This window comes from Microtus pennsylvanicus, chromosome 7 (assembly GCF_037038515.1).
Source record: "Microtus pennsylvanicus isolate mMicPen1 chromosome 7, mMicPen1.hap1, whole genome shotgun sequence".
In the NCBI taxonomy this organism is placed as follows: Eukaryota; Metazoa; Chordata; class Mammalia; order Rodentia; family Cricetidae; genus Microtus; species Microtus pennsylvanicus.
The window spans coordinates 13,318,003-13,342,350 of NC_134585.1; the positions used below are offsets into that span (position 1 = coordinate 13,318,003).

The following is a 24,348-nucleotide window of genomic DNA, read 5'->3' on the forward strand; positions in this document are numbered from 1 at the left end:
AATGTTACAGCCAGAGTTAAAAAGTCTTAAAATTCTATTTTGCCTATAGGTTTTTCAAGTTCTTGCATAAATACTGAGTTTACATCAATAGTTACCTCCTCCCAGACATAATAAGGATCAGTGAGGTCCAGTGTGAAACCTTTCCTTGCCTCCTTATAATTTTCCCTCACTTTGGAATTATTTCTAGAGGACATATAACCAACACAACATCCTTGCTGATTGCAATAATATGACATTAAGAAATAGAAAGTTTTCTTCTATATTTGTGCAAGTTTTCACTAATTAATAACTGAACATCTCTCTTAGGTAAGGTAAAAAATATTACTTTTATTCCTTTTGAGGGGGATTGAAGACACACTAATGTGCTCACTCAGCCTACATGGATGTAATCTTTTTATACTGATGTAATCACTCTGCCCTGATGTCATTGTTCTGCATTGATTTTATCACTCTCTACATTGATCACATCACTCTATACTGATATAATCCATCTACAATGATGTGATTAATCTACATTAACGAAGCTACTCCACATTGATGTCATCACTCCACATTGATGTGATGTGCTCATGTACGTCACCAGATAAGCAATAAATGTTAAAAAGGAACTAAATACCCTAGGGCTTAAGTGATGATTTGTTAGCAGTACGCTGGTATCCGTCACTGTCTTGTCTCTGAAAATGGAATCACAGTTTTTTGTTTGTTTTTTGTTTTTGTTTTTTTTTAAACTGAAGGGAGCAGATCCTAGACACTCTTTTGGAACCTCAGGTGATTTTGAGACACAGAAATTATAAATTAATGGTGACTCAACATGTCAATATAAGAAGCCCTTTTTGATGCTGTGGACTGTGTGGCATGTTGAATTTGAACCCCGAACAAAGTGATGAGCCCTGTGGGAGGCAATTCTTACCGAAGACGGAGTTAGTATCTTGCCCCAAAGCGTCATGTTTCCAGACCTTTGCTATCCACAATGAACCTTAATCCTTACCCGTAAAGCCTAAGTGTTAGGCACATATTAAGCATGTTGGTATTTTTGGAGACATTGGCTTTAGTTTTCTGTGTTAAAAATGTATCCATATAATCTGTCTGGTAACTAATGCTAGAGTAGCCTTTTACAAGATTTAGTCAATTCTAGGTTTAGATGGACTACTCAGGTGCTTGTCTCCAGTAGAGCCTGACTTTAAGATAACGCACATGATAATGTTCTGCTCAGATTTTATTGTCAGCTCGCAGAACCTGCGAGTCATTGAAAGGGGAGGACTAAAGCTGAGGGTTTCTGTAAGGGGAGTACTAAAGCTGAGGATTTCTGTAAGGGGAGGACTAAAGCTGAGGGTTTCTGTAAGGGGAGGACTAAAGCTGAGGGTTTCTGTCTGTCCCATAGCCATCTCTGTGAGAGATTGTTTTGACTGATGATAGATGTGCAAGGGTCTAGCCCACGGCCATTGTCTCTACTCAAGTTAGGTAAGCACGAACAAAGTGCAAGACAGAGAGTGAGTCAGGAAGCAGGAAGCCCTGCTCCTTCATGATTTCTGCTTCAAGCCTCTGAGCTCTTGCCCCTGACATTTCTCAGTGATGCATTGGCACCTGGAAGGGAAAGCCAAGCAAGCCCTATCTTATCTCCGCTATCATGTCATTTAATTTAGAAAACGTGTGTCTTAGAAGAGAAAAATATTTGTATGATATCTAATAATGATGCCATTAAAGTAGCTAAAAATGTAAAAGCTGATTGATTTTGACTAAGCTTGTCTTTGACCTCGAAATCTTTAATCTAATAACTTTGTTAGGTGCTCAACAGGCTACACAGACTCAGATTTCTGTGTGGAAAAGAAATGAGATTTTATCATCATCAGATTTATTTTCCTTCTGGAAAAATACTTCTGCTCAGGTGGTGTGATGTTTTATATTGACTGTCAGCTTCACAGGATCTAGAATCACCTTAGAGATAAAGAGTCCCCAAGTAGAGGAACTTTCTAGATTAGTTTAGTTGATGTGGGGGAAAAAAGCTATTGTAAGTACCAGATAAGAAGGAGGAAGCCATCTGAGTACCAGCACCCACCACTTTCTGTCTCTTGAGGTTTCCATGATTCTGGGGTCAAAACTAGAGCTCCTTCTATGCTTGGCCAATACTCTGCCAAGAGCAACTCCCTCAGCCCTGCCCCAATGCTGTTGTTTGTTACCTGTTTGGATGGTTTCCTCACAGAAGAGATGAAAGCAGAGAATGAGAAGAAAGTTCAGTTCGGCACTCTAAACAGCAAGGATGATGGAAATTTGAAAGGCACAAATGAATAGCTTCCTAAACAACTAGCCTCCCAGACCCGGCGCCGGAGCCAGCTATTTCGCCTCTAATCACCACAAAAATAAAAGCTTGCCTGAGACTACTGGGATCTAATTTGCTGCGTGGAATGTAGGCTCACCAGTTCGGCTGTGTCAGTTATGATAAGGTGTGAGTGGAAATCGGAGGAGAGTGATTTTCTTGTAGCCAAAGGGAAAAGTCAGACAAAACTATTTCTTATTCAAAAATAGAAGAGTAACTGGAACTTTCTCCCACTTGGATTTTAGTTTTGTTTAGAGCCCAAAGCTAAAAAGCATGCTCGTGCGGTCTAAAGAGAGTGTCTGCCTATGCAATGAGTACTTGCAAAGGAATTAAAAACAGGGACTAGCAAGCATTCTTGCATCCTTAGAGAGGCAAGGGGAGTGGGACAGAATTAGAAAGATGGTTGTCTCCAGCCGAGAGAAAGCAGTCAGAGGCATTTCCTGGAAGCATGACACGTGTCTTCTGGAGTTTGTGGCACTGAGAGGCTGGTGTTAAAGTCTCCCCTGAAAATCAAAGGTCTGGGACTGACAGGCGCTGCCTCTGGTGGGGGGCTGTGAGAGGAAGTTCTGTGCATTCAAAGACGAGCAAGAACACAGTCTGCAGTTTAGGACTGGGCAGAAGAAAATTGTCAGACTGGCCTCAGGCTGCAGTTAGGGTCAAAATGACTCCATCTTAGGGTCGAGTCTTGAGGACAGCATATCTCCAAAAGCGGAACTTTGAGGGTAAATGGGCACAGTAGCTGAGGAGGGGGGAGGGAAGGAAATTAAGCGCTCCACCAGGTCTATTTAACCTGACTCATTGAGAAAGAAGGCATGTGGAGGGTCTAATGGACATAAAGCTCAGGGGTAGAATGCACCACCTATGTGGCTATCAATGAATAACAAATATATGGCATGTATACACAGTCGCCTCTTCAGCCATAAAAGACAAATGAAACGCCATTTTCAGGAGAGGTTGCAGCTGGAGTCCATCAGATTGACGGAAGATGTCAGACTGTGAGAAACAATTGTGGTTGGTCTTCTCTCATCTGTGTTTTCTAAATGTTAGAAGCATGAAGTCATCCTTGTGCATAGGACATGGGAGTAGAAGAGAGACCAGGGCAATGGATGAAAATAACAGAGAGGCAGGGGAAAGGAGGAATGAATATGTCAAAGTACATAATGCAGTTGTGGGAAAACGAGGTGAAGCCAGAGTTTCTCAGGTCCCTTTCATACTTAGTTTTCCCTTTCCACTCATTCCCAGAACAAGGATCAAAGGTGAAGGGGAACATGACGGTGGTTGTCAAAGGAGGAGCTCCTGCAAATAGGTTTATCAGCCACGTTCAATGATCATGCCATCAGTGGAGGCTAGGCTTCCTAAAAGGCCTAAAAACGGGCTGATTTTAGAGCTCTGAGGGGAAGAAGGTATGCAGCTGGATTTTGAAGTATAGCAGTTCTCTCTGTGTGTCCTCCTCCTTCTCCCTCTCTCTGTATGTGTGTGTGCTCTGTCTGTTCCTAATAAACTTTTCCATGCTGCTGGCTGAAGAGTTCTTCATTATCCCAGCCACAAATGAACCTTCTCTGTGGTACTCTGGACATTTGAGGCAGTCTTTAACATTTTTTAATTCAGCGCCTGGTTGTAGTTCTGCTCCAGAATTACAATGCACACTGGTTCTGATCAGTTAGCTCACTTACTAAACAGTTGAAGATTATCCAGTCTGGAAATATGCATATGAAATATAGAGAATTATCTGGTATTGTAGCAGTAATGAGATTCACTTTGATACCATGATAACCATCTTATTTTTTAAAAATGGTCTCATCAGCGTAGTGGCACATACTTGTACTTGACACACCCAAGAAGTTGAGGCCCAAGGAACATAACTTTGAATTAACCTGTGTTACATAGCAAGCATCTGTCTCACTATAAAAAAAAATTGTTCTGCGTTGCAATATATACTTTTAGGCATGAGATAAGGTTCTTAGAAATCTTTTTTGAAGGAAACATCATCAAACCCATCTTGTAGTTGAGGAAATCGGAACATAAAAAACTAACTTCCCAAGTTAGCAGAAATAGTTGCTCCCAGAGCTGAGTTTCACACTAGAGGCCTCCGCATCCCATCCTCGTATTTATAATGATGCTGACGAATTGACCATCCTTTCTGTTCAACTGGTGTGGCCTGTGAAAACACATTCACGGAAACAACCAAAAGAGCACTCTCAAAACTGCTTAAGAGGCTCAGAGACCTTCACTGTAAACTATACATCCTAGAATAAACTTGAAGTATATACTACTATGGTTGGTCATAGCTGTGAATCTTTGTCTCCTCTGAGAAAATATGGCTGCTGTTTGTTTTGTTAGATGTGTTTGTGTGAGCATGGATGTGGGCTCATGTGTTTGTACAGATGTGCATAGGTATGTGTGCACATGCATGGTAAGACCAGTGGATAGCCTCTGCTACCTTCCCACAGTATTGTTCATAAAATCTCTCACTGCCCTGGACCTCTTCAAGGAGACTCTCCAGGTTGATCAGAAAGCCCCAGGTTATACGTGCCCGCGAAGCTTCAGCACTGATAGTATAAGCATATGCCACCACACCTGGACTCTGGACTTGAACTCAGGTTCTAATGCTTTCATAGAAAATGTTTTACCGCCTGAACTATTATGTCCCTAATGCAAAATATATATTTTTTTAAAAATAGCAATATTGAAATATTTTATTGTACAGAATAAAAAATTAGTTTATATTCTGCTATCTGATAACATATTCATTTATAATTATATTTTACTGTTTATTCACAAAGGAAATACAGGTTAAAAATAAATGACGCCACGATTAAGTAATGTTAGATTGTAGCAAATGTAACAAAGATTTCACTTGTTTGTCCTGGGTAAAATCCTATCATCTGAAGGTCAGAAAGCACATTTAGAAGGAACAAATATCAGGAACAAGACTGGGCAGTTGAAAATTAAAGCCCCATGCAACACGCAGTATGACATTTTAGATGTTAAATGGAACACAATTCAGTTCAGACCGGACAGCTATTGTCAGTCTGGATCGCTGCTTGATCTACAATTTATATGGAGTTGAAGCAGAAAGAATTTTTTCTGCCTCAGCTTCTTGGCTTTTAACACAATGTTTCACAGATGTCTGACCTTTGGTTTTTAATGTGATAATGCACTCCCAACCGACAAAAACCAAAGCTGATTGTCAGAACAGAAGTTGTTTTTCAAGGAGAATGATCCCGAGTTGTGGACATAAATGACACCGTGTATTTTTTTTTTTTCAGGATGTCTAGTCACATCAAATGTCAACGCACTGGGAATGGTTCAAGAATGGTAGGTAAATATAAAAAGCGGCATATGTTAAAATTTGTTGCATTATTTACTTGAGAAAAAAAATAGGTTTTCCTCTTGGAGAAGCACTCTCCTTCACGTCTTCTGACACCTGTCCTGTCTTGCGGAGTTTTATTGTGTTGCTGTCTTGAGGTTGGATGTGCTCCTTAGCCCCGCTCCCATCAGCTGTATTTATTGTCCTCAGTACCTATTGCTCTCAGATTCCACTCTCGTATCTTCTCTACAACACGCCGTGGAGGCAGATTCAGTAGTACCTTCCCCGGCATTTTGTCATAGATTTCTCAATGGATAGCAAGGAAGACAGGGTCACATCCATTCTGTGTTACCTTGGCAGATTTTCCTCATTTGGAACTGAGGTTGTTTTGATGCCAGGTTTCTCTAGAGAACCAGAAGTGTAGAATGAATGTATATTACCAGGGGGGACTATTAATCCCTTTACAGAATGCTATCCACAGAGTCCAACACGGCTGTCTTTACACTTGAAGGGCAGAGAACTCTATAGCACTCGGTCCATAAAGCAGAATGCCTCAATAGCTAAGGGTCTGGGTGATTCCTGGAGAGCCACTGGGCTTCAGTCTCCCAGGGGAAAGCCAATACAGCTGGGCTCTGATATCAGACGGCACCAGTACCAGGACATTTCCCTCAGCAATTTGAAGTTAAGAGGAAGCAGTATAGCTTTCCCCTCTGACCTCTTTACATAGATGCTGCAGTCAGAAAGCGTTACCAGCTCTGGAGGAAGATCTGAACCCCTCAGTCATAGTTGCCTGGGAATGCCTTCACAGCTCAATCCAGAGAGGCTGTCTTAGTTGATTCTAGATCCAATTAGGAAACTGTATGATCTCCCCACAAAGATTCATGATCCACAAGCTTGGTTACCTCTGCAGTATTGAGCCATTAGAATTATCAAAAAAAGGACCTGATGCATGGTATTTGGGCGTCGACTTTAGAAGTTTGAAATGCTCATCTTGTAAAGGGGGAATATTGTCCTGTGGGTGTGTTGGGAAGGTCACGTTCCATAGTGAACATGCCATGTGCATAGTTCCTTCAGCGTGCAGCAGACTTCATTTCTCAACCCAACTGCTCCTCAGTGAAAGCCTCTCTACGATGCAGGAGCATGGGGTATGTGCCCTCCAAATATAAGAAGGGTGAGTCCATATTTAAAGTTACACTGCTTCAGGTATTGTGCTATAGTCACACAGAGGTCTTCATCTGGACATCTTTCTTATTTTCCATTTCTTACTGCTCTTTCCTTCCATCGGCCATCTTAATGCCATTTTCCCTTATCCATCCACTAGCCAAATTGCCCTGGCTTGCAAATGTCCCAATACATGTTCATTCATGCAATCCAAGTCTCTCTGTGCTCACTGGTATGTTCTTCCCTGTTGCTGACTCTGAATATCGGTCAGTCCTGCACCTATTTGAAATAGGCTGCTAACCTGGGCATTTACTCATGTCTTCTTGATTAGTGTTGGCTCACAGTTTCTTTAGATATGAAAAGCCTTGTTACTTTCATAGATTCTTCTATATTCCAACATTAAACTCGTTTCCCTATTTGAATGGAAATGTTCCCAATCCTTAATGCTTTGTCTTAATGATCATCACTCCTCTGTGATTTCTGTGATATAGCATGCCTTCATGTCAATCTTCACATCCTTGCTGTGACACTTCATCTCTACCTTGAGGAGGTTTATATGTTAACTACATCTCCAGGGTGTTTAGGCTGCAGAAATATCTGTTTCCAGCTGTTTCCCTGTGATCTTATCCCTCCCTCCATGTGTAACAGGTCTTCTTGCACAGTTTTTCTTGCCTTGGGTATATTTTTACAACTTCTCTATTCTCTTTTTCTTTTTCAAATTGTCTGTTGGTTCTGAATTAGTGGAGGAAGCCACATCTTTACAGATAGCAGTTACCACTACATATCCGCAAAACACTATGTACTCAGTTCTCTTGTAAACCCAATACTGTCAGACTAAGTCACAGTGGAGAAAAGATATGTGAACACCATAGACACAGTTCTAAGAGTTTGTGGTTCTTTGAAGTCAGAGGAGAAAAATTCGGATATTCACTAAATTCTGAAGAGAGGTAAGAGATAGGAAATGGGGGTATGAATGCATATTTGACCACTCAGCTCTTCAATAACAGAGGTTGAAAATGTCTTTGTCATCGATCTCTTTGGTGTCCCATCACTTCCCGTGCACAGTGAAGATGTCTAAAGCCTGAATGAATGGCTAAATGAAATGCTAGCTTTCTACAATGTGTCAAATACTTTACATTATGAAGTCAGAGACAGAAAACCACTGAGGATTATGGGAACTACAGGGGAGTTGGTATGACAGATTTGCTATATGGCGTAGTTCATGCTAAACGAGTTCAGAACTCATAGGTAATCAAAGCTAATGCCTTGTAATGGTGGAGTGACATAGTTAGGCAGATGTTTTAGGAAATAGTTAGGACCTGAAGAACAGGCTTGACTGGTAGGGTGTGTGGAGGAGGCTCTGATGAAGCCCCTCAGATGGTACAACTGAGAAGACATGGTTGTCAAACTGCCTGAATTCAGAAGGAGCAGACATTCTCCTCACCTGGGTAACCACAGCACTTTGTGAAAGGGAGTGACAGGGACAGAGAGCTGTCTCTTCTTTAAAACACTTTCATCACCATAAATCAAAGGAGGTTTCATATAATCTCTAGGTGTTTGCAGAGCAGGTGTTTGCTTTACATCCCTATATTGACATGTGTCATCTGACACCTCCAGGTGTCCTTTGCACAGAAATCTCTTGACTCATAGTTAAGGATACATCTCCTAAAGATCTTTCTTCCCACTTTCAGTATGGGTAAACTCTAGGTTGCCAGGGTTTTCTTTTTGCCCAAAGGCAATCCTGCCTGAATCTTATCCATCGTCCAGGGAACCTGTCCCTCAGGCCCTTTCCATTTATATCCCACCATCTGAGCAGATTTGATTTCATTAGTAGGTCATACTGGGAGTTTTTATTAAATGCACACTCACCAATAGAACCTTGCTTATGAACATTAACCACGAAGTCAAAATGATATGGTTCAGAAGCAAGTTCATGTGCAAATAGTTATTGTATGTATATTGTCACGCTCTGTAATATGTTAACTGACTGTAACGGTCCTAATGAGAAATGTACCCCATAAGTTCAGGGGTTGGGACACTTGCTCCACAATTAGTGGTTCTTCTGATGGTGAAGTTCCTGAACCTTGAGGAGGTGGAAGAAAGTACTTGCTGGAGAAAGTACATCGCTGGGGATGGGGTTTGAGAGTTTATATTCTGTCCCACCTCCAAATCATTCCTTGTTTCCCAGAATCCCTATGTAATGCTATCAGTCAGTTTCAGCCCTGCTCCAGCCAGCTGCTATGCCATCCTTACCATTATGGATGTTCCATCTGGAGCCAGAAGATAAATAAACCCTTCCTTCTATGCGTCCCTTTGGTCATGGTGCTCTATATCAGCACCAGGAAAGCAAATGACACACTGGCAACTAGCTTTCCACATTTATTTAACTCGAATTGGAAAGGAGTCAGAGTGTTAAAATATATGTGTATAGCTTTAACACAGTGAGCCTGAGACCACCACTCCTGTCTATAAGAATAATTCCGCTGTTTTCACAATGGAAACCCCGAGGAGGCATCTTTATTTCCTATTTAAACTGCACCAGCAGTACTGGGCTATTTATCAGAAGAAAATACAAAAATACATATGATGTTTGTTAATAACAAACTGATGTTTGCATAATTCAGTCAAGCTGGAGAAGTTCGCTATTAACTTGCCAACAAATCTCATTCAGCTGAGCACCGCATTTACGGAGAGAGGGAAATCAATTTTATCAGTCACGATATATTTGGATGAGAGATCAATGTAAATTTTTGAATATGCCATTTCTCACTTTTTCTCCAGAGAAGGGAAATCAAAATTTTCCCATTATTAACTGTCATAAAAAAAAAGGCATTCTTGAGATTGATTTCTGGGCGGATAGTGATAGAATGCCAGATAGTTGGAAATGCAAACATTTGCTTAAATTTGTCTTTCCTCTTATAGAAGTTCTACAAGTATCTCTTTTCTTGCCCTTTCTAAATAAGTGAAATACACAATCATAGCTTCTTATGGCTCCACTTCTGGTGTGTTTTGTTTCTTGGTGTATGGAAGTAGCAGTCTTGTTTGTGATCTAAAACAAGGCACACCGGGAGCAGTGAGGATGGTGGCGACAGGCAGGCTGGTGGTCGCGTTTCTGTGACACCCTACCTGAGGGAAGGTGTCCGGCTAATGAGGACAGGGGCCACTCGCTGATAAACAGAGAAGCTTGAGATGCCATCCAGAACGCTTCTCCACCCGGTCAGGAGCGTTTGGCCAGACAGACAAACAGAAAACAGCGGCAATCGCCTTAGTGTAGCTTCCTTATATGGATTCTTCTTTGGGTAGTTGTCATTGATGCAGTGTTCTCGTGACCAGGCCAAGGAAGGATTTCTCTGTCAGTCACCCTTAAAGTTCTCAGTCGACAAAAATCCCTGTCTACCAAAGTATACCAAATAATAGGAGATAAGAATAATAGTAAATAACACTCCAGCTTACATCACAAGCTCCAACTCTGTCACTCTGAAATCTGATAGGGCACAATGTGAGGTAACGATTTTAATGAAGCGTTAGACAAAGTCGTTGAAATAAACCATTCTGTCATGTTGTTAGTCAAGGTAAGGTCACTTAGGATGCAGCAGATATAAGGCCATTGTGACCTTCAAGCTACATCTGAGAAACAGAAGGGGAAATCCCCATGTGACACCTACCCTCAGCGTGTCCACAAGCAAGAGTTGTCATCTTCATAATAAATATTTTTCTAAGCATTTCAGTACCATACACATAAAAATCAAACATGATTTCTAAATCTCAATTCTCACAGGTTTCTGCCCCCTGGATACTGGCATATGTTTATATGAATACGTACAAAAATCATGGGAAGCAGGCTCGGCCTGGTAATATAGACTAATGACGCCTGGGGCTCAGAAAGCTGAGACGTGAGGATCATGGGTTCAAGGCCAATCTGGGCAACTTAAAGAGACCTGTTTTAAAATGAAAAAGTAAAAGGAGTCCTGCTTTTGTTTCTGTTATTGTTGTTTTAACAGACTCAGTGATAGCACACAAGTCAAAGGAGACCCTAGATTCAAGGCCACTATCTCTGCAAATAAAAAAGCTAATGCAAGCTAATTCAGGAACAAATCTTTGGAAAAAATACCAAGAGAGATATACATCTACCCCATTACTCCCTCTCAGACTCTCGTGAAATATCTTTCTATCACAGATTCCTTTCTTCCTGTGTTCTTCAAATAGCAAAAGAAACTTGGGCATTGAGGCTAAAAAGGACCATCCATTGACAGGTTATCTCATTTGTGAACAAGGGTAGAATGAGTAACTTAAAAGACACAGTTGAACAAGATCTTTATGATGTCGGTCACAGCAACACTGTGAAAATCAATGAATCAAAAAAGAAATAAATCAAGATTTTTTTTCTGTCTTTTTTTCCCTGAAGACAAGGTCTCATGTAGCCCAGGGTAGGCTGGGATTTCATGCACATGCCACCATGTTAAACTTCAGGATAAATGCTAAGAAAATAATTTTAGGATAGAGAAATTTAGTTATTCAAAATTGGTATTTAATTAAAATGATCATATTTTTCGTCTTGGGAAAAATGACTTAGCTCTAAATTCCATACTTAAGTCATGTATGTGTGGGAAACCTATTTAAGACACTTAAGACATGTATGTGTGTAAATCTCACATATAATACTTAAGGCAGGTATGCATGAGAAGTCTACATAGCAATGTTTTTCTGTTTTTACAGATGTCAGACTCCCTCCCACCAAAATGTCTTTGCACATACTGTTATTGAAAGCGTTGGGGCTGTTACAGCATCACATGGTTACCTCCTTTGCCACTTAGCTCAAGCAGCTCCTCTGGAGGCAGACCTTTCTCTTTTGCTTTTACAGTAGGCGTGGTTTAGGGGACTAACCCTGTACTTTCTAAGGATGCTCTAATGGCTCCCCTTAGCAATTGCAAAGCAAGTCAATGCTGAGTTTCCATGGAACCCATTCTACTCCACTTTGCTGTAAGAACTACAGCCAATTACGTTAGACACTTTTCTTATTGCTGTGATAAAATACCCAACAAGAGAAAGGTGTGGAGCCTGGAGTGTGTTTTAGCTCACAGTAGGAGAGCACACTTCGGTGTATCTGGGAAGGCATGGGGTGAGAGGAGCCTGAGGCGGCTAGTCACATTGTGTCTGCTGTCAGGAAGAGGAAATGCTGGTACTCAACTTGCTTTCTTCTTTTGAGAAGCATATTTATTATTATTTTTATTTTTGAGATCGCACAGTGAGCTTTCCACTTCAGTTAACCCAATCTAGAAATTCCTCAAGGGAACTCTCAGAGAGGTTTGTTCCCTAGTGATCCTAGATGCTGTCCAATTGACATTATTAACTCACAGTCTAGCTGAAGTCATGGCAGTCCCTAATAGAGAAATACAATGCTGATTCAAGAGGAAGGATTCAAGTCGCAGGACTCCTCATTTATACAGATGGAACCTGAGGAGTGTGTGTGGGAACTGACTGTCAGTGTGGGGAAACAGAAGGGACTCACAGTTGGGTTGTCCATGTGCACCAAGCAGACATTTCCTATCAGATGCTGCAGCTCGGGGAATTAGAAAGTGATCTCCTGCCAGAGAGATGGGGGAGAAAAAGAATTAACACTTGAAAGTTCACCTTTGAGAAATATGATTCTAAGCACTAGAAATTTAGAAATCCAAGCAACCTTAGTTCGTGATTATAAGTGAATATTTCTGATAGAACGGGGATTCAACCACAGAATTATTCTAACTGTATCCATTTTTCATATTATATATTTAAAAGTGTTGTAATCTATAAGCAGTCTATCTGTACAATCTATAAGCTGTCAACTACTAATTTACCATGAATCTATAACATATATTTGTCATCTCTTTTCTATCATCTATCATGTACATATCTACAACTGCATTGTTGAATGTACACATATATATGTTGGTGTCTGGCTATAAACTTATTGTTCAAATTTAAAGCTTTTATGTGTGCACTTTAGTTTATCAAGAGCTAGAATACCTGCCTTTTGGTTGTGTTCACTACTGTATCTCTATAAAATATTCCTTGTCTCCATATTAATCTTTATTAAATAATTAAGACACAGTCAACAATCTTTAGTTTGTACCAATGTGAATGTCATCTTGATTATAGTAATAAAGTTTGTTTTATTAGTTATAGACATGGCTAGAATTCCCAAGAAAGCGTGATCATATTTTATGATTTCTTATCACATTCCAGTTGAGGTATTTGTGCTGAAATCTTCATGCTTTAGGCCACCAGTACATTACTCCACAAAGTTTTGGTTAAATAAAGTACATATTTTCCTCTTGTGTTTTCTTCTCAGACATCTCTTTGGATCTAGGTGTAGATAGTCAGTATTACATCTCATGCAGAATGGGATTGTGTGATTGTGGTCTCAGGTTTGGAGACTTGGTTCCTTGAGGATAGAACCTTACTGCATCTGGGCTCTTTATCCTCCACAGTTTATGGTAAACTCTATGTCTGCCTTGGGAAATGACATCAATCCATGATGTTGTCACAGAAAATCAACCTTTTGCGTTTTAACTCGTCTGAGATACTTTGCTAACATGGAAGCAACACCAAGATCTTTATTTGTTTTTGTCACCTGTATATGATCTAGTCTCTCTGACACTGAGTTTCCCATAATGATACTTTCTAGGCTTTATTTTTCCCCAGCAGGAATCCTGGCTAGGAAGGTGAGGTGTACGGGGAAATGGTGCAGCTAATTCATAAACAGGTGAAGTGAGTTCTGGTGTCTCCTCAGAATTGGTCTCTTCCCCATCTCTTGGCTTCCTATCGCTCAGTTTGGCAGGAACGTCCTGTATTTTAATGGGTGTTTCAGTTCAACTAAATTTGGCCTGTGGAAATCAGTTAAGATATTTTTACAGTTGTTTTCCTACCAGTTCTTAATGCCATTGAGCTTTCTCTTTCTCTGACAATGGAAGAAGAAAGAAAAATGCTAAGTGTGATTCATCAGACACGTAAATGTGTGGGGTGATTTTGGAAGCCATTCTGACAGAACTCTATAAGAAAGCCCCTGTGCTAAGGAACTCCTCCATATTTCATACATGGATACTTCTTTATTTTAGAACAATAATCCACTTAAGGTTATTGCTGTTGAGGGAAAATCACAGTATTCATTGGAACCCACTCTTGCTTTGCAACGTGAATCAGAATCCCCTAATGATTCATATTCCCAGGAAGTGAACCTTGGTCTATAGCCTAACAGCATAGCTACAGCCAGAGGCACTCACATTACATGGGCCTTGGGGCTTTTTTCCTCTTTCCTATGTTTCCAACAGCCACTGAGACCCGAGAAGGGCTGTGCATCTTTGTTTTAGCTTAAAAAATTGAGTGAATATATTGCCACTGGCCAGATCCTGTTCAAATTTACTTTTGATCCCAAATGAGTTTTACTCTCACAAACATTAAGAAAGGAAAAAAAAAGAAACATCTTTCCTGCTATTTCAAAAATGTAAGAGAGAAGAGAGTACATTCTTTGCCAATACCTGAGCAGAGTCAAGAAAAAACACAACATACAGGGTCTTGAAGAAAACAGTGCTAAAAAGCCATTAGCTAACAGCACAAAAAAAGTCAAGGAGCCAAGTCTTGCTACTTGAGATTAGTGACTGCAGCCATGCGCTGTTTCTGAAGTAGCTCTCTACAGAGAATATGAAAAAGAGCAGCAGAATTGAGCACTGTCTTCAGGTCTGGCCTTGTTATAACTCATATTGCATGCGCTCTAGTGACCCTCTGCCTTCCTTGAGAATATCCCACCATCCTTCGCCGCTGCTCCGGGCATCAAAGAGGCAGGAAGCAGTGGCGAGGCCCAGGTTCAGCTGTGTGAGGGAAGCCACTTAATGGCAGGGAGAGAGAGTTCATGCCTGTTCTGTCAGGAAGCAAAAATAATGAAGGTGCATGTCACTGGCCTTCTGGAGCCATGAATTCTCAGGGGTCGTGTGAAGAAATCACAGTTGATTAGAGTTAGCTTGTGACCAAACATGACCTTTATTTGCTTTTCTTCTTCAAACTTGGTACAACTGGTGACCAAGCTTCTATGACCCTGACTTTCAGGTATAACTGGTGGAGTAGTTATTGACACTTGTCACGATGGAGGCACCGTGCCAGTGAGCTTTAACAGTTGTGTGAGCACCTGGCCTACTTGTATTCAATATGTTTCTATAGGAATTACACACGTGTGTGTGTGTGTGTGTGTGTGTGTGTGTGTGTGTGTGTGTGTATCTGAGGCTGTCTGTGAATGGTTCCTCCCAAGCCTGACATAAGGGCTTGAGTAAACAGTCCAGGAAAGCATCCATTGCTTCCCCAGGTGCATCCATTGGTAGAATGAGCGCTGCATGAGAGCCTCTTCCCGCATGAAGCACCTGCATTTGAACTAGTATGTTACTGTTGTCTTAATAATTCTGCACTGAAACAAATATCCTAATAAATAGCTTAAATTTAACACTAGCCTCTCTGCTAATGCTCCGTGCTCTGTTGGTGTTTTTGTTTTCTGTTTTGTATTTTTCTCTTAAAGTCGCTCTTCTGAGTTGCAATTGATACAAATAAAAGCTCACATGGAGTGTGTTAGAATGAGCTTGGACACCTATGGCTGCCGGTATTATCCTGACAACCAATACACTCAAGGACCCATCACCCTCAGAAGTGTGGCCTTCTGTAGTGGTGAAGCTGTTTACACAGATTAAGCCTCTGACGGAGGCTGAGAGGGCATCATCACAAACTGGGCAGTAAATGGATTTTACTTAAAGGGGTAGAATGAGATATGAGCAGATTTCCCAGTGTGGGCTTCTGACGTGTCACATATGGGTAAAGCTTCTTCCTTCCTTCCTTCCTTCTTTCCTTCTTTCCTTCCTTCCTTCCTTCTTTCCTTCCTTCCTTCCGTCACTCACCCACCCTCTTACTCAGCCACTTGTCCTTTGTAGAAGGAAGCATTTGTTCTTTTCTCACCATGTGGAGGAATAAGTCAGCAATTCTTCTGTCTGACTACCAGATGTGTTGGTGTGCTTGTCCCCCAAACTCCACAATACCAAGGTAGCTATTGATATGACACCCATTTCTTTTTAATCTAAGAACTAGAATCATTTTCTATACTCCCTTGGTTACATTTTAAGACATACCTCCCTAGGCCTGTTCGATTAAATGGTTAGACTTGTCAGAGAGCTAACGTTCCCTCAGAACAATACAAATTAAACTGATTGGGTCGTTGAAATTATTTCAAAAGATGAACAGTCATAGAATCGAAATAAACTAGAAAAAGTGGGAAATCTGAGTAACTAAATCTCCTAGGAAACATGCATAGCAGATGGTAAAGTATCTAGTCCTGTTGTTATAAATAAATTTCAAAGACACTCAGAGCAGCCTTACAAAGTTTTACTGCACTAACAAATGACAGGCAGCCTCTGCAGCAGGCAAGGGATGCTCTGCCCCCCTTTGAGTCTCCTTAATTTAAAGGCATTTCTGCTCACGCCATCTCTGCCTGTGCTTAGAATCTGCACACACATTCATCTGGAAGCCACACAAGCCTATTTGGGAAAAATTGCTCATTTTTTTTCTGGGGGCTTTTTGTGCTTTTCAGATTATGATAGTACCAACTCCTACAATAAGTTGATGTTGGAAAGGATGCATCCTCTGATTGTGTGCGACCCTCTGCAACAAGGCTCCACCTGCAGCCTTCACAGGAGCAGACACTGTTCTAAATGACGAGGATCAAAGCCTAACCGCCAACTCACTGGCCATGAAAATAGAGCTATGCAACCCTCAGATGGGTCATCTGTTACTGGTCTTGACATTATCTCACAGGCTGTGAAAGACATAGAGCACAGGAATGGTTCCTGGAGCATAATAAGTACCCTCATTAAAGCTCTCCTTACCAGGAGGTCATCTAAACTCAGACACTGCTGGGTCATCCTCCACTTTTAGTATTTCAATAAGAAACAGCTTTTCATTCAATAAATTTCATATTGAAATCACCCAAAACTTTACCTAATACTATTTTTGTGTTATTACTATAAAAGATGGTCAGATTAACACATGTCTCTGAGTTGTTCATGCATGTTTGCTCATCAAATTAGTAGGAAGCTCATTCATTCAGATCCAGGTTCACATTTGCCTGCACACTGAGAAGCTGGATGTTCTAGACATGTTCAAACCACTTTCCAGGTCTCAATTCGCCATCTGGACTTCGTGTGTGAGAAACAAAAGCACATAGCTCAGAGGTATGATGTGAACGTCCTATGAGAGAGTTCACACCAGTATTCTTGGTGTGCTCTGGCACTTAGCATGCATAGTGGGCTCTCAAAAAGACTCTAGGTCTCTGTGTATTATTAATATTTTAAATCTAAATGACTGTAGACATGTGAAAGTACATTTCTTTAGGTCTTTGAGACTCTCATTGAAGGAGACTCTGTTATGGGGCATTTTCTTGGTTAATGACTGATATGAAAGGGTCTGTCCTGCTGGGATGTCACCCCTGGGCTTGCAGCCATGGGAGTTCTAAGAAACCGGGCTCAGCAAACTATGAATAGCAAGCCTTAAGTAAGCAGCATTTCTCCACGGTCTCTGCTCCAGTTTCTGCCTCCAGGTTCCTTCCTTAAATTCCTTTCCCGACTGCCTTTCGTTCATGTTCTCTCATCATTTTTAAGGTGGAATAAACTCACCTCTGAAGTCGCTTATGGTCATGGTTTCTGTCACAGAGATTGAAGGCAAACTGAGACAGGTACTTTTGTGACCACTCTTCCTGCCATTTCAAAACCACCACTAAATTTGGCCACTCCTGCTGCTGTGCTAGCTTGTCAGAAAACATTTGATTATGTCTGGTGAGTTACCCAGAGCTAACCTCATGGATAAAACTACTCTCTACTTGTTCAGAGTCTCCCTGACCCTGTCTTTTACATATCATGTAGCAAGAAGCCCAACAGACTTGCAAGCCTCCGGTTATGACTGGAAGCCATGTGAGGTGTGTTCTCATTCTATTCAAGTTGTCCTTTCTAACTCAGTGGGGAAATACAGACTTACAAGGTGATAAGTAGACCAAATTGAAGTCACAGAAAGCTCGTGTTATGTTGTTCCATCTGAATATTATTAATAAGGCTTATATTTTTAAGAAAAATCATAAGTATGGTATTTCAAACAATCTGACCAACACACTACTCATTGATTTATGCAGACAGAAATAAATGAATTAAGTAGATAATAATGTTTTGTCAACTTACTGGTTTTATGTTTACCATCACTGTTATAATTGCAAATATCAACAGCAAAAGATTTTTTCTCTTTTTTATTACTTTATAAATAATACCAGTCAAAATTCCCACTCTCTCCCCTCTTCTCACTTTCCTCCTGCTCCCCGCCACAACCTTCCCCCCACCCCTCTACAGTGATTAGAGAGGGCAAGGCACCCTGCCCTGTGGGAAGTCCAAAGCCCTCCCTCACTACATCCAGGCTTAGGAAGGTATGCATCCAAAGAGAAAAGGATCCCCAAAAACCAGTACATACAGTACAGACAAATCCCAGTGCCATTATCATTGGCCCCTCAGTCTGCCCCAATTGTAAGCCATATTTAGAGAGTCCAGTTTGATCCCATGCTTGTTCAGTCCCAGTGCAGCTGGAGGTGGTGAGCTCTCATTAGCTCAGGCACACTGTCTCAGCGGGTGAACCAACCCCTCATGGTCCTGACTTCCTTGCTCATATTCTCCCTCCTTCCACTCTTCAACTGGAACTTGGGAAAATTTAAAGCTATTAAAACTTTCCTATTTCGATTCCCTACTCTTTATTGTAATTTAAAACAGGTTGTGATGCCTATCCATGTAGCAGACATTTGAAAAATCTGTTTGCAGTATAAGCAAAGTAATACCACAAAACTTGAAGTCATTAGTATTTACGAATCTTTAGAAAATAAAATGGCAACATACAAAATAGTTGGTCAAATTTCTCTCCCCTTTCATTCATTCATGTTTCTACATTCATGTGCTTTTGGGTCTTATTGTACTTCATATTAAATTAGAAAGTAAACAGGCTGCTCCCTAGATGTTGCTGCTTCTATTTTGGCTCTTTGGTTTGCTTGTGAAGTTTAAGGTAGCCATGGTTACAGTAGAAGGACACATAGCAAGATCCAGATATGAAGCCAGAGCAATTATACCCCTGGCTCAGTTTTTGTCTGGCCCCTGTCACATTTGGTAAAACCAGAATAGAGTGGGCAACTACTTTTTAGAGTTTGTCATAATAATTAATGAGATAATTCAATTCTCTCATCTTAAGAGAAAATCCGGAGACTTGTCTATGCCAGGAAATATTAGCTATTATCATAAGGATTATTTTTCCTAATACCTAAGCCATTTACTGGCAATCAAGTTAATCATCATATCCTTCCAGGAAAAAAAAAGAAAATTAGTTCAAATCTTAAAAACTCTTCATTTTTAATTCAGGTTTCAGGCCTCACGTAAACGTCTTGAATTAGATTGAGTCTGATTGGAGCAGTAGCAGTACCTCTCCATGTCCTATGTACTTGAGAGTCTAAAATGTCCGAGGACACAGACCACGGCACGAGAAACCAAAAATTGCACTTACTGTTCAATAAATCAAAGCCATCGCTGAATCTTGTAAAGGGGAGATGAAATTCCTCAACTCACCTATGAAACTCTGGGAAATTCCTCTGAAGCAAAAACAGATTTTCTTTAACTGCTGTGTAAATTTTGTTTTAGCATGATCATGAAAAAGGAGAGAACAAAGGATGGTTAGTCCTACAGATGGGAAAAGTTTTTGAAAATAAAATAAAACAAAAACAAAATCAAAGAGTGGTTGTAAGATGAGAGCCAGATTTCTTTGATAGACAGTATAAAGCAGAGAGAAGGGCAGGTGGCTAAGTCAGACTGGGGGTGTACACAGCATTCTGAGACAATGGCTCAGGCTACAGACAGCAAGCAGAACAGGACACCGGCATGACCTCAGACTCCTCCATAACAATGTGAACGTGAGTGATGTATTTGACTTGTCTGTGTTTTAGATTTTTCAATGGAACTTCAATAAAAATAGGGACAATGATCATGTATCCATCATGGAGTTGTGACAGTTCAGTGACTTCCCATGAAGAGTCCCCAGCAGCAATTGGATGGCTATTAGGCCACTGTGTGAAGATATCGGCTATGTTTGCTAGTTAGCATCTCACAACTTTAACTGAAGATTTTCTACCAGCTAGAGTTACATATTTCAAGAAATTCTTCACCACCAGAAGTCTTAATTATTAAAAATATAGACATATGCAAATAAGAACATTTACATAGGATGGATACAGAAGCCCCACTAAGTACCAAGTTTGGACAGACTTGCTGTGTCTTTGAGACTTTATTTCCCATGGGTCACTGTGCTGTCTTCTTTGCAAAGCTCTACACACACACACACACACACACACACACTTTTTTTTTTGTAGCTGTGACCACATTCACAAGCCACATCCAGCTATTTTATGACCTTCCTTACAGGTTTACTTTTTAATGTGAAGTTTAAGCTATTTCTCCCGAATGGAGAAAGGTTTCCAAGCCAACTAACAAAGGAAACATTCCTGACTTTGTAGCGAGAAGAATCTTGTTTGTTTGCATTCTGGTCCCACCACTTCCTAACTTTGTGATGCTAGCAATTTATAACCTTTCCAAGTGTGTATTTCCTCCCCAATATGGGCTAATAATTTGTACTTTACGGAATTGTTTTGAGTGTTAAGTATAAATTACATGCTGTTTCACAGTGTTTGTATACAGTACCCAACGTCTGAAAGTTAACATTATGAATATGATTTTAACTGTAAGCTATAGAAGAAATAATGTACCCAGATTCTTAGAATCCATCAAAACAGGTTGTAAAAATGACTTAAAGAAACATCCACCATAGCAATGACTAACATTTTGAAAAGCTTTATTTTTCCATGGAGAACCATATCCCAGCACAGCATTGTGCCTCTGTGTTCTTCTTGTCAAGAAGGGTAATATACATGATGCATTGACTAACTGCTAATGAAAGTTTTTATTCGTAAGACACAAAATATTTCCCAGCACAGAGCACAAGGTCTTTGTGCTCATGTCAGCTCTAGAGTGGAACTTTGGAAAAAGAAGTAGAGAACGTGCTTCTTTCCGTAGACATCAAAACGTGAAGGTAAAAATGAAAGCAAAATACCGTATGGCAGAATTTTTGTTTTGAAAAGCCTGCCTGAAAAGTGTGTTTAAGTATCATGAAACCGCCAACCAATGCCACTTTAAATATTCTGAAATAGAGTGTCAATTTCTTAATGGCACATGCTCAGTTTACTCAACATGTTCTAATGTTTGCTCTGTGGGGATAAATATCTGTAACTTCCTGAGGGGTAGGGCTAAGAAAGACATTCCTTCTTCGGCACCTATAAGGGAAAGCAAGCATGTCTTTCTCAGTCATCACAGTGGATCTAGCAAGCAGCACAGTTATTACTGTGTTATTATTATAATGCACTTCTAACCTGAAGACACTCAGGGACTTAGTTTAGGCAAAAATTCAATATATGCTCTTTGTTAAGACTCAAGTGGCTTGTTGTGAGAGCCAAAGTACTTTATTTGGACACTTGTTTTATCTTGTCTTAGTTAGGTTTTTATTGCTATGAAGAAACACCATGACCATGGCAACTCTTATAAAGAGAAAATTTAATTGGGATGGGTCGCCTACATTTACAGAGGTTCAGTCCGTTATCATTGTGATGGGGAGCATGCCTGTGTTTTTTAAAGTAAACCTTTTGACCTTGTTAAAGTTGAAGTTTTGAGCTGCAAAAGTGTCTCAGGTTTATGCCTCATGTGTGCTCTAATCTCCACAAGACACCAATTAGGTTAGGTCCAGGAAAAGCTGTAAGACATGTGCAAAAATTAAATCTAAATGAATTAAAATTCAAGATGAAATTGATATTTTTGCCAGACATTCATTTAGAGAATAGGCCTGGAAGAACCGTATGGCTGTGTGTGTCAAATTATACTCATGAATCCAGTCCTATGTATCTAAAACTAATTATAATCACGTGCAGGCTTTTTGAATCATAAAAAGAATAAGTTACATATTTGTATAGAAAATTAAAAGCAAGACATTCTTACAAATTTGTCAGTCTAGATATTTTAAATAATTATTTAACTGCTATCATTGGTGTCCTAGTATAACTACTTTTACCTATTTACATATGTAACTAAACATTATTAGTTGTGTATTCAGAAAGCAAACTAAGAATTCTTATTAGAGTCTCAGTAACTGCAAGTGAAACACATAAAAATAAACCCCCGTGTATTTGTGAGAAAACATTCAATTTGAAAAGTCTTTGATAATTTTGTTGTTAACTGATAATTAAAGAAGATAGCAAGGGGCTGAGGAGACGGCTCAGTGGTTAAGAGCACTGACTGTTCTTCCAGAGAACCCAGGATTAATTCCCGGTACCCACATGGCAGCTCAAAACTATCTGTGACTTCACACCCTCACACAGACTCACACACAGCCAAAACACCAATGCATAAAAAAGATAACTATGCTCGTGCTCTCTCTCTTTCTGCTCCTGATTTGGACCTTGAGATTTCAGTCCTGTGCTCCAATTTGGGTCTCTGTCTCTGTCTCCTTTCATCGCTTGCTGAAGGTTAATATTCAGGAGGATGCCTATATGTTTTTCTTTGGGTTCTCCTTATTTAGCTTCTCTAGGATCACTAATTATAAGCTCAATGTCCTTGGTTTATGGCTAGAAACCAAATATGAGTGAGTACATCCCATGTTCCTCTTTTTGGGTCTGGCTTACCTCACTCAGGATACTGCACGCACTGGCTTTGTGGGAGCCTAGGCAGTTTGGATGCTCAACTTACTAGACCTGGATGGAGGTGGGGGTTCCTTGGACTTCCCACAGGCCAGGGAACCCTGATTGCTTTTCGGGCTGGGGGGAGACTTAATTGGGGGAGGGGGAGGGAAATGGGAGGCGGTGGCGGGGAAGAGACAGAAATCTTTAATAAATAAATAAATTAAAAAAAAATAAAAAAAAATAAAATAAAAATAAAAAAGATAACTAATTGGATAAAATGAGCACATTGAAAACTAATACAAACAGGGTCAGGGGCTCAACAGTTAAAAGCAGGTGCTGCTTAGCAGAGAACCTAGGTAGGGGTCTCAGCATTCCCACGGTTGATCACAACCACATGTATCTCCAGTTCCAGTGGATCTGATGCTGTCTTCTGGTTTCCCTACAGTGGAGTAACATTGCAGTTATCTCTTTTTGCCTGGCCATGATGAGATGGTAACTTTAAAACTTTTCTTCCCCTCTAAAATGGCGAAGTTAACCACTGAGGCTTAACTAATAGTTAAGCTATGGAAATTAAGCATGAGTTCCTTAATTACGTTTTCCTTCATATGAAATGTGATATGTAGAGGGACTTGCATTTATTAAGAATGTCCTCCTAGAATGGTCAGTGTCAGGGAGCAATGGATGAAAGCTGCCTTGGCCTTTGTCACAAATCAGTAGTGTGAACGTGACCTCTTTGACCTTCAAATGTGAGACCTGCCTAGTGAAGGAGACGGAGTCTAGACATATGTGGAGACAGTGTTGATGATTTTTCTTAGTTCCAGGCAATAACTAAATGAAAATTCGCGACTTCACAGGTGCCAATGTGTTTTAATTCTCATTCATTTTTTTTGTCTTCTTTTAGGGCTTGTTAAAATGTTTACTTTTAGATGATTAAAATCTTTACTCTCTAATTGTTGAATCTAGAAAGTTGAATGTACTCTGTATTAGTGGATTTTCTTTATACTTTGACCAAACACCTGATAAGTAGCAGATCAAGGGAGGAGGTGGTTATTTCGGTGGCAGTATGAGGGTAACCCAGCTGGATAGGAACCCACTATCCTTTGTAATCACATAGGGTTCATTAGATCTCCAACAGCAGGAACTTTTTCTCATTCTTCAACCATCAAATGTGTGGTTATGTGGTATTTAAGTGAAGTTATACTTCTGTTTGACCTTTCTTATTACCATGTAAAACCTCCAGTTTGTGAGTATCAAGCATCCAACTAAAAGTGAGGTTACGAGTTAAAGGCTGGACACAAAATTATCTCCGAGCGGTCATCCAGTGTTATTCAAGAGGGCTTAATTCTAGCCTAAAATCATACCCCTAAGTTCAAGTAAGACTTCTAATCCTGTTATCACCTCCAAAATAGCACTCTATGCTGTTCAGAATAATTCCCACAGAATACCTCTATTCCCAGATGAACTCAAAGCTCTTCTCACAATGAGTCAGCTACTTTGGAATTCTTGCTCTTAACTAGTACTCTTTTATAATTCCTATTTTAGTTTTTTTAATTTTGTTATCTTTTCTCTTTGCACACTTGTATTGAGAACTCTGAATAATGCAGCCGTCCTCTGTTATAAACTCCTCATTATATAATTTCCTAGGCAATGAGTTCTAGATAATCGTTTAGTTATTTGAGCCAAATTTTAATACAAAGTTCAGTATAACACACACACACACCCACACCCACACCCACACCCACACACACACTGAGTTAGCGT

General features: G+C 40.2%; 1 long non-coding RNA gene across 1 annotated transcript in view; it reads left to right on the plus strand.

Annotated features, from left to right (window-relative positions):
* LOC142853654 (uncharacterized) overlaps positions 1–24,348 on the plus strand; it is a 43,025-nt gene that overhangs the window by 7,202 nt on the left and 11,475 nt on the right. Inside the window, exon 2 of the long non-coding RNA XR_012911227.1 lies at positions 5,584–5,632. This is a non-coding gene — a long non-coding RNA (uncharacterized LOC142853654). The remainder of the gene's footprint in view (positions 1–5,583; positions 5,633–24,348) is intronic.